The sequence below is a fragment of the Meriones unguiculatus genome, chromosome 2 (assembly GCF_030254825.1).
Source record: "Meriones unguiculatus strain TT.TT164.6M chromosome 2, Bangor_MerUng_6.1, whole genome shotgun sequence".
In the NCBI taxonomy this organism is placed as follows: Eukaryota; Metazoa; Chordata; class Mammalia; order Rodentia; family Muridae; genus Meriones; species Meriones unguiculatus.
Window position 1 is genome coordinate 185504354 of NC_083350.1, and position 17371 is coordinate 185521724.

The window sequence follows — 17371 nt, forward strand, 5'->3', positions numbered from 1 at the left end:
TATGGTTTATTTATTTGTATCCCAGCTGTAGCTCCCTCCCTATTCCCTCCCAATCTCACTCACCCTCCCTCCCTCATCTCCTCCCATGCCCCTCCCTAAGTCTACTGATGGAGGAGGACCTCCTCCCCTTCCATCTGACTCTAGCTTATCAGGTCTCATCAGGACTGGCTGCAATGTCCTTTTCTGTGGCCCAGCAAGACTACTCCTCCCTTGCAAGGGGGGGAGGCCAAAAAGCCAGACACTGAGTTCATGTCAGAGAACATGTCCGTTTTCCCCTTACTAGGGAAACCCACTTGGATACTGAGCTGCCATGGGCTAAGTCCAAGCAGAGGTTCCAGGTTATATCCATACATGGTCCTTGGTTGGAGAATCAGTCTCAGAAAAGATCCCTGTGCCCAGATATATTTGGTCCTTGTGGAGCTCCTGTTCTCTCCAGGTCATACTTACTCCCCCTTATTTCATATGATTCTCTGCACTCTGCCAAAGGTTTGGTTATGAGTCTCAGCATCTGCTTTGATACACTGCTAGGTGGAGTTTTTCAAGAGGCCCTCTGTGGTAGGCTCCCATCCTGTTACTTGTCTTCTCCTACTTCCAATGTGAGTTTCAATTCACTTATATGATCATTTCCCATTCCTGTCATTTTCTGAAAATGATATATATAATTTGTTGTTCTTTATAAGTGAATGAGATCGAGTTTATCTCCAGTCTACCAAATGCACTTAGGCTGACTCCATAACTTGGCTTGTGTGAAAATACCATAACAATCATGGATGTGCAGGTATTTCTCTGTTATGCTGTGGTGGTTGAATAAGAATGCCCCTGTTTGCTCATGTATTTGAATTCTTAACCATTAGGGAGTGGAACTATTTAGGATTAGGAGGTGTGACTTGTTGGAGTAAGTGTGGACTTGTTGGAATAAGTATGCCACTGGGGGTCAGCTTCGAGGTTTCAAAAGGCCTAAAGCCAGGCCCAACGGCTCTCTTCTCGCTGCTTCCAGATCCAAACGTAGAACTTTCAGCTAGTTCTCCTGTCCTGCTCCCTTCCAGCTCAGGTGTAGGGCCCTCAGCTAGCAGACCTGCCTGCATGCCAGCATGCTTCCTGTCATGAGGATAATGGACTACGCCTCTAAAGTTGTGAGCAAGCCTCCAATTAAATGATTTCTTTTCTAAGAGTTGCCATAGTCATGCTGTCTTTTGAAAGCAGTAGAATTCTGAGGAAGATATATGCCTACTTGCATTCCATGGGTGCCTTCCCAAATACAGCTAGAATGTCTGGTAGTTCTTAGTCATTGGTGATGGTGGTGGTGGTGGTGTGTGTGTGTGTGTGCATGTGTGTGGTCTGAATGCATGTGTCTGTGGATAGGGATGAATGTGTATGTTGATATCAAATGCTTTCCTAAATTTAAAGCTACCTTGGCTGTGAGTTTCAGAATCTGCTTCGATCCCCTGCTGGGTGGAGTCTTTCGAGGACATCTGTGGTAGACTCCCATCCTGCCTCTCTTCAACCACTTCTGCTGTCTTTTCTATTTGTCCTTTTGAATGAGAATTAAGTATCTGGCCTAGGGTCCTGCTTGTTACTTAGCTTCTTTAGGTCTGTGGATTGTAGTATGGTTATCCTGTATTATGTGGCTAATATCTGCTTATAAGTGAGTACATACCATGTGTGTCTTTCTGGGTCTGGGTTACCTTACTCAGGATGACCTTTTCCAGATCCATCCATTTGTCTGCAAATTTCATGATATTCTTATGAAAGTATGGAATGCTTCATGAATTTGTATGCATTCTTTGCTCAGGGACCATGTTAATCTTCTCTGTATCATTCCAATTTTAGTGTATGTACTGCGGAAATAAGCACCAATATATTTTTCTTCCCGTAATGGAAGATAATGTAACTTCTTTCTTTCTTTCTTTCTTTCTTTCTTTCTTTCTTTCTTTCTGTTTCTTTTTTATTAGTTTTTTTGAGACAGGATTTAGCCTGTGTAGCCTCAGCTGTGCTTGACTCACTTTGTAGACCAGTCTGGCCTAGAACTCACAGTGATCCAACTGCCTCTGACTCCATGATGGGATTAAAAGTATATATCACCATGTCCAACTATAGCCTCATATTTTAAAACATGTAGAAACTTAAAGCATTTGTTGACTCTAAATCTAGTCTGAAAAGATGCAGAAGAATAATCACAAAAATATATAATGGAAAATACCCATTCTGTACCTACCATAATCTGCAGATGTATTGCATAACTTAGGAGATTGGTTCATGGTCATGTGACCAGACTAAGCCCAGGTAAGGGAACGGTATTCCTCAGCTCTCACTCAAGAACTCTCCCAAGTGAGAAGTCACACCGACCTGACCAAGCGCAATGCTTCGTGTCTAAGAAGCAGCCGTTGCCATTCAGCCTCCTCTGGAGAGGACGGAGCCTGTGGGGAACTGTGTAGACAGGAAGTGCCCATTTACTTCCTTGTGCCATGGCCTTCCACATACCTACTTCAATTTAGTAATGACTATTAAAATTAATTAGGTCTATAAGAATGAATAATTGTAAATCTATAATTTATCTCCACATCAGTTACAATGTGAGCCAAAAGATCAAGCTTAATGGGTAAAATTTAAGAGCTACAGTCTTGTAATTTAAGGCTTTTGGCTAGATCCTCTGTCTTTACATACCTATCTTTAAGTCTGGGTTTAGTTGACTAATGATAGTATTTTGAAAAGAAATTGTAAAAATGAATTAACTAATAATTTTAAAAGGCTGAGTCACAGTATGCTAGCAGAATGATCTGGCTGCTCAGGAAGAGCCCATCTAAATCTGTTGTCTAAATATGCTAGACTTTACGTAGGGTCCAGGAATTATTCACATTGTAACCAGTTCTCAGAGGAGGCTAGGCACAGTAAACTTTGAGAGATGTTTATATAGGTAATTTATAAAGTACTACATCACTATATAATCATGTATGTTCTTTTTTTTTGTATGTTCTTTTTACATGGAATAAACTTCAATAATAAAATCACATTTTCAAAAGGAATGCTTTACTTTGGATATCACTACATACATCCCTTGAGAGTAAAACCCTTGGTATAAAGACAAATCCTTAACGTCACAAATGCTTTATGGTTTTTCTATTAAAAATAATCGCCTTTCATCAGAAGAGCATAAAATATTTTGATATAAAGTCAGTATACACGGTATCTTATAGGGATTAAAACCTATTTAAAGTAATAAAATACTACTACTAATAATAATACTAATAATACTAATGATAAAAATATTAATTATATAAAGTAGAAATAGTGAAATAAAATAACAATACAACCATCTTTATTTACTTAGAAGTGAAATACACTTTACCTTGGAAATGCTTCCATATACAAATTCAAATATTTAAATATTTACCTCCCAAAGGTTTTCTAGAAATGCATATGGCTTAAAATAGAGAAAACTTTACAATGCCCACAGTTGTTCAGTGAATTAAAAAAGGTGAGTAGTTTGGCAGTATGTATTGATAACAATGGTAATTTTATAACTATATCTAACTTTTGAAGTGAGACTTTTTCAGTAATATCCATTAGTAATGTGCAGTTAAAAATCAAGCATTTGCATATGTGCTTATCGTTAAATAGCATAGGTGTTAATCACATAGGAGTACTTCAATTAAATCATGTTATATTTATAATCTACTGTTTTGACATAAATGTCTTCAAAGAATATTTAATGGCATAAAAAAGCCTATTTCAAAATTACGACATTTAATAATGTGATAATAGTTCCAAGTCCATTGAAAGGGTCACAAATAAAAAAATCAATAGAATAATGTAATTAGATCCAAAATCTGAAGCAGTTAATTTTGGATAATTATCTATAAGTTACTTAAAATTTAGTAACCTTTAATTTATTAGTTGTAATGGTTTTGCAAAGGTTGATTTTTTTTGTCTAAGATAATGTTAACTTACCTTTGTAAAAGAATGCATACAAATTTGAAAATACATATAAAGACAGGGGAGGAAGAAAGCTAATAAAATTAAGTTCTACACATCACCCACAAAGTAATAATTAGCAAACGCCGAAGGTTTTTCAATAGACTAGAGGTTTGGGCTCAAATTCCAGAAAACCAGGTAAACACAGACATGCACATACAAAGCTATTACCTTACTGTGGATAAACTGGAAGCAAACCAGATGCTCCGAGGAAACACGATTGTCCGTGGTAATTGGAGCTTAACAATCCTTCTGTTGGGTTTTTACAAGATTTTACTGAGTTATGTTGTCAAACGAAACAGACAGGGGCCTTTAAAGTATGGATGGATTTCAATTAAGCCTTTCTGTAGTTTTGAATATTTGAATAGGTAGAGAGGAAGCTGAATAGACATGCTGCAGACAGAGACAACAACAAGAATGGGCCTGAGACGTGATGAATTAGCTCTGTGTGTTTCAGGTCACTTAGAATGGCAGGCATTGGACGTGCATGGGAGCCTACTGAGAGAGTATGCTTCCAAAGTCAATGAAGCTCTTGGGGAGACAGATAAAGCTTCAGATAAAAAAGGACGAGGGACAAGGAGGAATGTGTTATCTGTGGTGGAAAAGAAAAAGAAACATGTACCAGTATTTTAAGGAGACACTAGCCGCAGAGTAAAAAACACAAACAAACTCCACTTTGTATGCATATTCAAAAATAGAATATGACAGCATAACAGCTTTTTCCTCACTTTTAGTTGGTGACAGACTTCTCTAGCACATTTTGAATATCTACACAATTTTACTCCTGGGTACTTTCCATTTTAGGAACAAGGTCATAGAGAAGCAAAGATGCTCAAGGTCAAATATTAAGATCAGAATTTCCACGCTTATACTTATGTTAGTCTGAATCCTGTGCCCTTTGAAGTTTTAGACCCTGTAATCCATACATTTGAGTTTGGAATTAGTCCCATTAGACATTTGTACCTCTTGGTATCTCAATTTCTTTCTTTCTTTCTTTTTTTTTTTTTTTCCAAATGAATGGGGTGGCCATACCTCAGTGCTCAGGAGTAAGTTATTTACTATTTATGACACACTGAAAATTTTGCACAGCACCGAACATGCAGCTCTCATTTTGCATTACTGCTGCTTCTTACCTCATACCAAGCGTAATGAAAAGAGAGAGAAGTGGCACAACTGCAGCCATTCACCTGCAGCAGATGTATAGACTCGTCGTTCTTAAAGGACAACATGTGTTCCACAAACCTAGAAAATAATGCATCAAGATTCAAGGGCTGAATATATATCTGTAATACTTCTGGAAAGCTCTTTTCAATTACACCATAATTCTCAGAGAAATAATTTCATATATGGCTCGGCATTGCTCTGGTATTCCAGGAAGATGCTGTAGTGTATTCAAGCCTTATGCAGGAGTGTATGCACAGATACAGAAATGGCATTCAGCCATACTGGAATTTTTTCCACTGCTGGGTCAGAGCATGATCAGATCATCTGTGGAAAGCACGCCCTCACAGCACAGCAGCACTCTCACAGCACTGTGAAACTGATCAAATAACAACTACCCTTCGGTTGACCATTTTCTTACTTAAAAACAAACTTTAAAACAATGGGTTAGAGGGCTGGGATATCATCACACAATTTTGTAAATTACTCACACCTGTAAGACAGGCCCAGTTGCCCTGAATATATTCAGTCCTGAATCCGTTTCAAACAATTGTGGATAGAAAATATTCAAGGCCAAATCCGTTGCACTGAACATGTAACGGATGCGATGTAACAGCTGTTTCTCTAGCATTTCATTACATTAGGTATAAAAAAGTAACCACGACAGGATTTGAAGTAAACATACCCACATGCAGGATTACATGCAGATGCTCACCAGTTACAGAAGAGGCTTGAGTACCTCAGAATTTTTTCCTATTTTTCTTTTATGTTTTAATTTATTACAATTTATTCACTCTGTAGCCCAGCTGTAGCCACTCCCACATCCCCTCCCAATTCCACTCTCTCTCATCTCCTCCCGTGCCCCTCCCATAATCCATTGATAGGAGAGGACCTCCTCTTCTTCTATTTGACCCTGGCCTATCAGGTCTCATCAGGACTGGCTGTATTGTCTTCCTCTGTGGCCTGGTAAAGCTATTCCCCCCTCAGAGGAAGATGATCAAAGAGTCAGCCACTGAGTTCATATCAGAAACAGTTCCTGTTCCCCTTACTGGGGAACCCACTTGGAGACTAGGCTCCTACAGGCTACATCTGTGCAGGGGATCTAGGTTATCTCCATGCATGGTCCTTGGAGAAACAGTCTCACAAAGACCCCTGGGCCCAGATTTTTTGGTTCTGTTGCTCTCCTTGTGGAGCTCCTGTCCCCTCCAGGTCTTTCTATCTTCCCCTTCTTTTATAAGATTCCCTGCACTCTGCCCAAAGTTAGGCTATGCATCTCAGCCTCTGCTTTGATACACTGCTAGGTAGTCTTCCAGAGGCCTTTGTGGTAGGCTCTTGTCCTGTTGCCTGCTCTCTCCCTCTTCTGATGTCCACCCCGTTTGCCTTTCTGAATGAGAATCTTACCCAGGGACCTCCTTCTTGTTTAGCTTCTTTAGGTGTACATATTTTAGTATGTTTATCTTATATTATGTGATTAATATCCTATTATAAGTGAGTATATACCATGTATTTACTCTTTCTGCTTCTGGGGTACCTCAATCAGGATGATCTTTTCTAGAGCCCACCATTTGCCTGCAAATTTCATGATTTCCTTGTTTTTAATTGCTGAGTAGCATTCCTTCGTGTAAATGTAGCACAGTTTCTGTATCCATTCCTCAGTTGGACATCTGGGTTGTTTCCATATTCTATTACAAATACAGCTGCTAACGAACATGTTTGAGCAAATGTCCTTGTTGTATACTTGAGCATCTTTTGGATATATGCCTAGAAGGACCTCAGAATTTTTGTATTTGAAGGTGGTTCTGGCACTAGTTCCTCATGGACACTTAGATACACCTGTGTACATGGGGAAGTGACATTACACTCAGTTTGCACATACAAATTGTACCCATAGAAATTCCTGATTTTGATATTGACAAGTGTATATAAGAGAGAAATACTGGGTATACTTATTCAATGCATAATAAATCTTTATGTATTTTCTTTGTAATTTCTGCTTTTTATATATTTTTAAATAACCTTAAAACAGAAACATTTAGAAAATCACTACCAGAAAGAAATCTTTTTATAAAGACTTATTTCCAGTATAGAAAGCCCAAAACTCAATTCCCCCAAAATAAAATCTTTCTTTGTAAATAAAATGGTATAGAATTCACAAAGAGATTTTTGTCCAGTTCACTGCTCAGTTGAAAATTTACTTCTATCAATATAGTAAGTATATTAAACATTTATACAAAATAACACGTTAAAATGTTTAATGTACCATTAATGTGAGACTGTGTTAAAATTATTACAAAGAAATGTCTAGGTTGCTCATCTCAAAATATTTTGAAAGATATGCCTAAGCACATACTAACTTAAGTAAAGAGAGTGAATCAGCCATAGAAAGTAGAACACCATGACTATAGTTGCCTAGTTGAAGGGGTAAAATTTCAACTTTGAAATACTAGTAAGTAATCATTTTAACAGTTGGTTTGAAGTTATTTGGCTTTCACAAGAAGTTGTGTGACAATATAAAATGCCTATGTCTAGTGATTACTGCTTTTCCTGTAGCTAGCTTGCACACACTGAAGCCTGTCTTCCTGTGACACGCTCTTGCACACACTGCAGCCTGCTTACACAGTCAAGAAGGTGGCCTCGATGTCACAAAGGCTAGTCAGATCTCAATAGTTCTGTGTGCTGCTCCATTCAGTCTCGTTGCACATAGCCTTGAATAATCACCTCCTTCTGTGACAAAGCAGGAGAGAATAAAGAAATAAGAATAGCAAGATATCTAAAAGAAATCTGTGGTGAAGATATGATTTCATAAGCTCTTATTTAGCATCAAGGGTAGAATATATTTCCATTTAAGACCCTTCCATACATGCAGAGGGAAGGTTATTTTGTCCTTGAGGTGCAATACTCAATGAATAATTAGAATGCAAGCAAAAACAGAAAATGGTGAGTTTTAGAAAAATAATTTGTCAAAACCACAGCATACCATTCTCCTTTCTGATCATCTTGCATTTAAATTAAAGTGTCTCAGAAGATGTATTTGACAGCGAATAGAACTCAAATGCCCTCTTGTATGTGTTAACCTTATTAATTGCTTTAACATTCAAGTGCTTGCATTTACTTGCATAGAAAGTTCCGGTTATTTATTGCCATTTATTGTGGCAGACCTTTGTTCTTTGTGTTATTCAGCTCTGTTATTCTTAGGAGCCAGGAACTCTGACAGCTGCTGCCAGTTCCATGAAGTTTGTTTAAAACAATGGGGGAAATTGCCTAGCAACCTCACATCCAGTTTCTGGTACCCTCTTGGAGATCACATTCCACACACTCAGCTCATTTCCATAAGCTCACAGGGGAAATCTCAGTGCGTGTGCACACACACATGCAGACCAATACACCATAACCAAAATTCCCAACTGGGTTTCTTAAAATCTTGCCCAGTCTTCACAATCTATGTGACTGTTTGACATTTTAGGCCTGGGTGGTTATTAAACCTGAACTAATTGCATGGAAATTTATGCAAATCAATTATTTTCTCCTCTTCAGAGTTTCCTGTTTAAGGCTTACTTTTGTCAAGACATTAATATACAGCTGAAAATAGGGTTTTATTTATTTATTTAACTAAAAAGGTAGTCAGAAGTTCTCTTCATCCTGCACCTAATATGTGATACTTTATAGCCATTGTCTATTTCATTATAATTCTCAACATCCTAATAACTTTGGAAAATGCAGATTTATCTTGAATTAACTTCAGAACATGGCGGAGGAATGAAACCAGTGCTAGAAAGAGTCACAGAAGTGGACTGCTTTTACTTGTATCTTTCTTTATATCCGTTGATGATAAAAAATGTTTAGGATGTTATAAGACTTTGTGAGAATGCCATGCCAATGAGTTACAGAAATTGACTCTAACACTGAAACTTCATATGTTCATTTGTTCTCTTACTTTAGGATATCCTAATTTTTATCCTCATATTTTTATTTGCAAAATGGAAACAGTAAAAAAAAGTCAATGTCCCTTTCTAAATAGCATTCTATAATTCTATAAATGTCCTACCTCTTCCATAAAACTCTTTTGTGTAAAGAATTGCGAATGAAGAGACGGCTATGAACGCAAAGTTGTTTCCCAAATTTTACTATCATGTTGAACTAATGTCTGAGAAGGTAGGAGAAAAGAGTGGCCAAATGATTGCAAACAGCTAGAAATAGCAGTAAGGTCCCTGTCGTAAGATATAGAGAGCAGGTATTCCAGTCTTAATTAAAATAATGATTTCAAATTACTAGAGATTAATGAGAAGTGATTTAAGTTCGAATTCTAGGAATGAACAAAATGCAGTTTTTATACCAAATGCAACCTGGTACCTCATTCCATAAAGAGTTGATGGAGTGCAGCGAATCTATTCATATTCAAGCTGTCTGTGGTTGCTTTCTTTGTCAACGGGAAGCTGAGTGAAACTGTAATATCTGTTCAGGGCATACTATGTAAAAATTCAGAAGTTCTCCAAAAACCAAACTGACAGGAACACTGTAGCAAAGGAAATGTGGACTCCAGAGGCTTGGAATTTTTTAATGTATACTGAAAGTCACTGCCATTATGAGCATACACATTAGTCACATTAGAGAGAGCTGACAACTTTGTTGTAACATACATTAAGGACAATTAGGTGGCAGAGTAATTCCTCAATTATCTGTTGCTCATTCTGAAGTGCCCACTAGCAGAACCAATAAAATGGAAAATTAGAAAATGTTAATTTAAGGGGGGAAAATCATGTTTATCTCTTCTGTTCCTTCTTGTTAATTCTTTCCATTTATCCTGATAATCATAAGTACTTAGGTTGTGATTCTGGTTAGTAGTGAATTTTGTCGTGCTCTATGAAGATTGCTGTGACATAAGGGAGAAGGCCATCACAGTGTCGTTACTTTGAAGAACACAGGATGGCTGCGTCTGTCCTTTAGGATCTCCTAGGTCACTCAACAATTGCACAAATTCCTTGTTATCCATAGATGTGGCACTACATAATATTGTCAAGAAAACAGAGATAAAGTAGGATGGAGAGGGAAGTGGCCAGGCGCACTATAGAGTGAAGGAGACAGAAGAGAGTAGAGAAGCAAAAGAGTACCATACCAACAGAAGTAGCTTACATCCTATTTAAGAATTTACTGTATTCAAATGCGGCTACTATGGTCTTCATGGAAACATTCATTTGCTAAGAGTGGTAAGAGAGTGTGAAGATTAAGCAGCAGAAACATTAAAGTAAAGCATGAACTACAAATTCCACATAGTGAGGTAAGTCTCACTGTGGTGTCCTGTTTCCACTCCTTCATCATCTCCACCCTTCTCTCACTTGGCTTAGCTTCTGGATGTATATCCCTTTTATCTAGTTCTAAAAGTTGGTCTTATTTTCAACACTGAAGTTTCTTCAAATCTGCCCAAGTTTCATTTCCATGGCCTCAGTAATGATTACTATCTACTGCCCCCATTTCCCTACTGTTTGCATCTCAACTATGATCAGATTGCCCAGAGATAGGTAAGTTCATGTCCTTTTGCTCTTGTATCTGCTCTATGTCTTATTTTGGATCCATTGTCCTAACTCTGGCATCCTGCCTTCCTGTGTTTTTCTTTTGCTTTTGGCAAGTAATCTTTTTGTCTCATACCCTTGCCAGCAACTTTCTTAAAAGTCTAGTTATCAGATTTTCTGCAGGGTCCGACTCTTTGGAATCTGACCTATCTCCCACGCCTACATGATCTAGTCATAGATAACTGTGAAGACAATAGTAGAGTGATTCCGGTGAAACTGATGATGTAAATAACATGGTAAATGGTTTCTATTTTGCCTTTAGTTTTACATTGCCTGTGTTTTTCCACCTATATATGTTCCCTTATTTCCAGGAACCTGTTTATCTAATGACAGTTCTTACCAACCCTTAGCTTCTACTCATGAAGAGGTTTCTTTTGCACAGGGTCTATAAAAAAAAAAAAAAAAGAATTTAACATGGGTTTTGCAGCTGGGTAATCTTAATATTTAACTCTAATATCAGTGACACTGTTCTTAAGAAACTTAGCAAAGGAACTCTACTTGGTTTGTTTTAAAAATGGGTTATTATTCCTATGAATATAATCAAACTGATGAATGATAAAAGAATGTATACAAAGTCCTTATATCAGCACCAGCGACATAGAATTCATCAGTATGCAGAAGTCACTTGCCTCTCTCTCTCTCTTTTTTTTTCTTACTCTATACATACTAGAGAGAATATTTAGGTCAAATTACAGCAAAGCAAAGTGAAAACACCCACTTCATCTTTTTCTAAGACATAGGTCTAGACCATGACATCATGTCTCATGTCTCTTTCCTGCTTAGGTTAATTTTTATCCCATTGCCAAACAGCATAAAAGACAATGGAAGAAATAGATTCTAAGATCCAAAGATCTAGAAATGAGGGTTTCACAAGGTATGAGAATAATCGCGTCAGTTTTTAAGCCACTGATATTTAATTTATGGAAACCTGAACTTCACTGATTTATAGTCTCTAAGTCTCAGAGAACCATGTTTAAATTATCAGGCGAAATATGGCGATCAACCAGAAACAAGCCAGTTTGTAAAAAGGTCATTAGTGGATCTGAAGTAGCAACACAACTCAGCAGTGTTGTTTTATTTCCCATTTCTTTGGCAAAGTGGGTGCTAAAACAGCTTGATAATACTTACAGAATGTGCCAATAATTAGAAGTAAAATAGTGTGTATCTAAGTGTTTTCTAATACTCCTTTTCCACCTGTGCCCTGTGAAAGGCCCAGGAGCTATGTGCCAACTTGGACAGCGACCAGCTTCGTGTAGAGTAGATTGGGTCACGGTTCCAATAACTGTGTATTTAAGTGTTTTCTAATTCTCTCTTTCCACATGTGCCTCGTGAAATATCTAGTGAGCATGTGCAGCCTGAACAGTGTCCAGCTTCATGTGAGTAGATTGGCCACTACTATAATTGCATTAATGAAACTGGTCAAAAGAAACATCAAAGGATGAGTCTTAATGCTAAGAGTCTTAATGCTAAGGATTTGAACTACAAATAACTTTTTCACAGTTCTGGGTGGTGTAAGTTTAAATCCAAATGTGAGTTGATTTGTTCTGTAGTTGAATGTTTATGTCCTGTTGCAGATAGCTGTTTTCTGTATATTTGCATGGCAGACAGAAAGAGAAAGCCAACTCTTCAGAACTTTACTTATGAAGACATTGATTACATTTGTTTAGTGCTCAATTCTTGTGGTATCACTGGACTTTAGTTATCTAATAGAGACTCAGTCCCCAGAAACAGAATCTCTGGGGCTCAAACTTCACCCTAGCAATATTCAGTGTGCATGCTTCAGCTCATATTTTTAATGAAATTGTTTTTTGTTGTATGTATATATTTATATCCTATTCTGTGGATAGTTACATAACAATACGTTAACATATAATGTATAATAATATATAGTTATATAATAAAAGAACAATATTATTAATGAGAAAATAAGCAATATATTCACATTGTAATTAATAACTTGTTTTAAACACTATAAGAAAAATATCATTCTCAAAATATGTGCCAGGTTAATACAAAATATTTAAATTAGGCCAACATATACAGCCTCAGGAGGTAGTTTGTTACAATATCAGAATATTGGAAGATGGCAATCTAAGGAGCATTTGAAGCAGTAAATGTTAAAGTACTTTTTAGTTAACTCGGAGATTTTTCTTTTGCTCTACAGTTTTGCTCTACAGTATGTGCCTCAAAATGAGGAAAAGGTTCAAGTGTAATATTATTTCCCACTCAGTTAAAGAAACTAATCTAAGCCAAGTAGAACTGTTGAAGTGCTATGTTTATACAAAAGCCTGTCTGATCATTAGAGTGATTACTCAAGTCCAGGCTTTCTACTAACAACTTTACAATTGTAAGCGGTAGGAAAGTGAGCTGAGTAAATCTCCATCAAGCTAATGGTGCCTACCTTAACTGATCAGTAAGTGACTACCCACTTAGGAGTGGGTGGTCAGTGAGTCCTTCGGGCCTCTCCTAACTCCCATTTTTATTGTCATTCATCCTGTACTATTCATTTCTTCAAAAGGAAAAAAAAATCCAAAGATCCACAGACTGTGTTGTTTGCCTTTGGTCATAAATTACTTGTTCGTGACTTCAAACCAATTATTGCCCCCTGAGGAATCCTTTCTGAAGTTGCTGCAGTGACCCCAGGAATTGCTTCCGGAATGACATTCTTTGGTGCTCCCTACCTCTTATCTGCCTGGCACTCATCACTCAGCCCAGGGCACTGTTCTGCGCCAACACTGCTTGCAACTATGAACAGAATCTTCTTTGTCTCTGTTCAAATAATTACATTTCGCTTGTCCTGCCTGCACACTGGAATGGAGTTTAATGAAAAGATGGACTGATTTCAGATGAAATCTAAAATTGATCCACTGGCAATATCTTTTGGGCTTATATTTAAACTAAGCACACAATTACTTAAGATATGGAATCAAATCAAAGATAAATCAACCTGTATGTCTAGAAAGAAGAAAGATGGAAGAACTAGTATATATATATATATTACATACATATATATATCTGTGTGTGTGTGTTAGAAAGTCTGAGTTTTAATACCTGATGACTGTGTTTCCGTTTGACTTGATATTTGCCTTCACAATGTGAATTTCTTGAGGAATGCAATGCTTATCTTGGATCCAATAAAACTGTTTCCTGCAGTAGACATTTCCTATTATCGTAAGGCATACATTTCTTGTAATTGCTAATAAAGGCAATAGCTTTTCTTTGCTGTCAGGGGCCACCGCTCATGCTTGTGGTCAGAGGTCTGCGGACAAAGCTTGTTTACAAAAATATCTGGGTATTTGTAGATACAAGACAAGAGACTTGAGGTTGTGACACTGGAAAATGCTAAGTCTTCTCCATTAACAGCAGAGGATGAGAGAACAGCAGTCAATGTCAAACTATGCTAAAAGCCTTCCTTAACACAGAAAGACTTATTGTGATGGTAAACTGTTTCATATCAAAATGTAAAAACACAAATTAAGTGCAAAAACTATGAGATTTTGGTCATCCCAAATTGTAAAGTTAAAATGTTTTCTTAAACATTGTACAGTAGGAAATAAATGAAGAAGCCTGATAGATGTTAAACATGTATACATGTGATAAAAGTCTTACAAAAATTTTAAAATTAGATCAATCATTTCTTTTTAAATATCTACCATGTTATAGTTTAATTGGAAAATTTATAAAAGACACAGATGATAAACTATTAACAAAAGTAAACTTAAAGGGGGTTTTGTTTTCTGAGTGTAGAGGGGATTTGCGTAGATGAATTTAGAGAAAGAGAGAGAGTTCTTGTATGTTGGCACTTTGGAGCAATTAAGGAAATGCTGAAGAGTCAGGGAGTGATCATGGGGTGACCACGTGGATCTGCCTTTTGCTCTGTGGGACTGTGAAAGTTAGATCTTGCGGTAGCTGATGTGTTGTCAGGCTTTTGTAGTGAAACTTCTTGTTATTCACAGAGCCAAGGGAGAAAAGCAACCCAGAGTGAGCTCGGTGAACCTAGTGAACAAGGTCTGAATTGGACAAAAGATCTATGAATTTAATGCTGAAGGACTGGCACAGTGGCTCACAGAAAGGAACATATCAACCAGAGAATATAGTGATTCAAAAGAGATGGCAAGGGAAATGGTGAAATCCATTAGAAGGAATACAAATTATTTCTGGGAAATATCAAGAGGCAGAGAGTCAGTCATGGAAAATAACACATTGTTATTTTTTTTTCAACTATCACACTGCCTTCCCAAGAGTTTAAGTGTAAAGAAACCAATATAGCAGCTATAATTACAGCTGATTAAAGGAATCATTCTATTTAAGACACCCTGATTATTTTGTATTCTATATGTAATGTCTATTTTAATCATGTATGTGTTATTATATTTTGAATGTAGGGTGAGATTGCATCTCAGTGGTCAAATATTTGTTTAACATGCACCAGGATCCATCCCCAGCACTAAGGTAAAGAATACTAAGAAATAATTTAATGGGTATCGTTTTTCTTTGTGACACTGAAAATTAAACTGAGAATATCACTTATGGGAGCAACTAATATATAAATAAAATTAAAAAGAAAAAAGAAAGCAAAAACTTGATGTTAAGCCCTTGTTATTTGCAATAATAAATGCAGATCTTGACTATCCTGAGTCAGCAACTAAGATAAAGTGTCTGTTTCTTTATCAATTGGGAAACTGTTTGACAGTTTGACAGAACATGATAATGTGAACAGTCTAAAATGACTATTGGGCCCTTCTTCTTTAACCAAGATCTTCTCAATTATTTTCTATACTGAAAACATCACTGCCAACACACAGGAACAGCCATGAGTAATATCTACAGAGTAATGTCTATAGTGTCAATCATCATATGATCAGTCCACTAAATATCAAGATGCTCTTTAATTGTGTTTGTGTGACACAGAGTGTGTCACATTATCTTTACTGGGATAGTTGTTGACTGTAAATGAGATTACTTGTACTGACTGCTTGGGTTTAACTATTCATCAATGGTATATGCCAGAAGGGAAATATTTGCATCAAGGTATAACACACAGGCAAGATTTTATTTCTGCTTCTCTTGTTAACTATTGAGAAAACATTTTGGATATTACGGACAACTTAAGTCAGCACTGTTTTGAAAGGTCTCTCGATAGGCATAATAAAAGGTGTTTCACTAGCAGCTTACCCCAACTTTATTTCTGAACTGAAACAAACTCAAGTAAAATTTTAAATTATCTTCCCACTAGTTATGGGGGAAAATGTGCATTTCTGGTTTAAATAAGAGTAATTCAAGATTGGCTTATGAAACTAGAATTTCTACACATAAACTCTTCTAAGATCTTTTGGGATCACATGCTGTAGCAGTCATCAAAAATTCTGATGAGCTATGTGTATCATAAAGATTAAATTTCTCTACCAGCATACAGGAGCTTAAAATATAGAGACAAGAGTGCTTTGGCAATATTCGTTGGGTTTTGTCAAATCCAAAGTGTTTGAGAATTATGTTTTGAAGTGTTTCTGAAACCAAAATACTCAGTACTTTTTTGTATTTGGTCATCCTTTGTAATGTCTCCAAATGGGATATTGTTCTCAAGTTCTATGGTTAATAAAAAAGTTAGAAATGGTTTGGAAGGTGATCACAAGTTTACTCTCCCAAATAAATTTTATTTCCTTCTGAATTTTATCGCAACATTTTCCTATGAGCAATGTCTCCTAGAACTATACCAATTTAAAACAAAATTTCAATAAATAATAATAATAAAACAAAACCAAGTAACTCAGTTTTCCAAACTTTTTCTAGTCCATAGGGCTCTTGGATCACAGGAATTTTTATACAGCATCCCCAGTAAAAAATGTGCTCTTATTGTGTCATTCATTGAACAATTATGTCTACACAATTATACAATATAATAATTGTTAATATTCTAAAAACTTTGTAGTAATTTGAAAAGAACTGCTATCCATAAATTAGAAGAATCACTATTTCCATGTAATCTTTAAATAATTACAGTGACTTACAAATGGATCATGTGTACCAATTGGTTAGTCCACAACTTAATCTTTAAAATCTGGCTCAACACTGCTAACCTTATTTCACCCTGATTTTATAACATCCTTTGACATCTACTGTGGAAAGAAATGAAAATGCCAGGCTTACAGAACACGGCTGTCAGGACAGACTGTATTATAATTTCATGTTGCAGCTTGAGTTGGTCAGGCCTGGAGGTCCCTGAAGCTCCCATTTCTGCTGGAGCTGTAGAAGATCCCCAGCAACTTTCAAGAAATCTCACATGGATCTCAAGGTGTCCATGCACATACTTGGGAACAATACATTTTTCCAGTTCTTTCATCCTTTAGAGTTATCAATTTACTCATTGTTAAGTAAGGACTGAGAATGAATGCTTGTTTTGAAATAATGAGTAATGATATTCAATAAGGTGTTTTGTGGAGACAGAGTTTTACTTTATTGTCTAAGCTACCCTGTCACCTTTGTTTCCCAAGTCACTGAGCCCCTAAGCTTTCAACAAGAGCCCAATACGAATTTTGATTTTTTAAAAGTAGTGACTAGACACAATTCTCTTTAATTACCTCAAGATTTTCTTGAGAAGGAGAAGTAAAAGATTTGTAATAAAGAAGTAAAATAAATTCTTAAGTAATACTAGAAAATCTCAGTAAGTAACA

The 17371-nt window shown here is 36.6% G+C and overlaps 1 long non-coding RNA gene and 1 other non-coding gene across 3 annotated transcripts in view; both read right to left on the reverse strand.

Annotated features, from left to right (window-relative positions):
* The window catches only part of LOC132652232 (uncharacterized), a 72786-nt gene that overhangs the window by 38116 nt on the left and 17299 nt on the right, over window positions 1-17371 (reverse strand). Inside the window, exons 3-4 of one of the 2 annotated variants that reach the window (XR_009589713.1) lie at window positions 5106-5214; window positions 2216-2427 (exon numbers count right to left, since the gene is read on the reverse strand). This is a non-coding gene — a long non-coding RNA (uncharacterized LOC132652232). The remainder of the gene's footprint in view (window positions 1-2215; window positions 2428-5105; window positions 5215-17371) is intronic. The other variant, XR_009589712.1, reaches the window with a different exon arrangement.
* On the reverse strand, window positions 1748-1854 carry LOC132652709 (U6 spliceosomal RNA). The gene has a single exon (XR_009590285.1). It is a non-coding gene; the product is annotated as a U6 spliceosomal RNA (small nuclear RNA).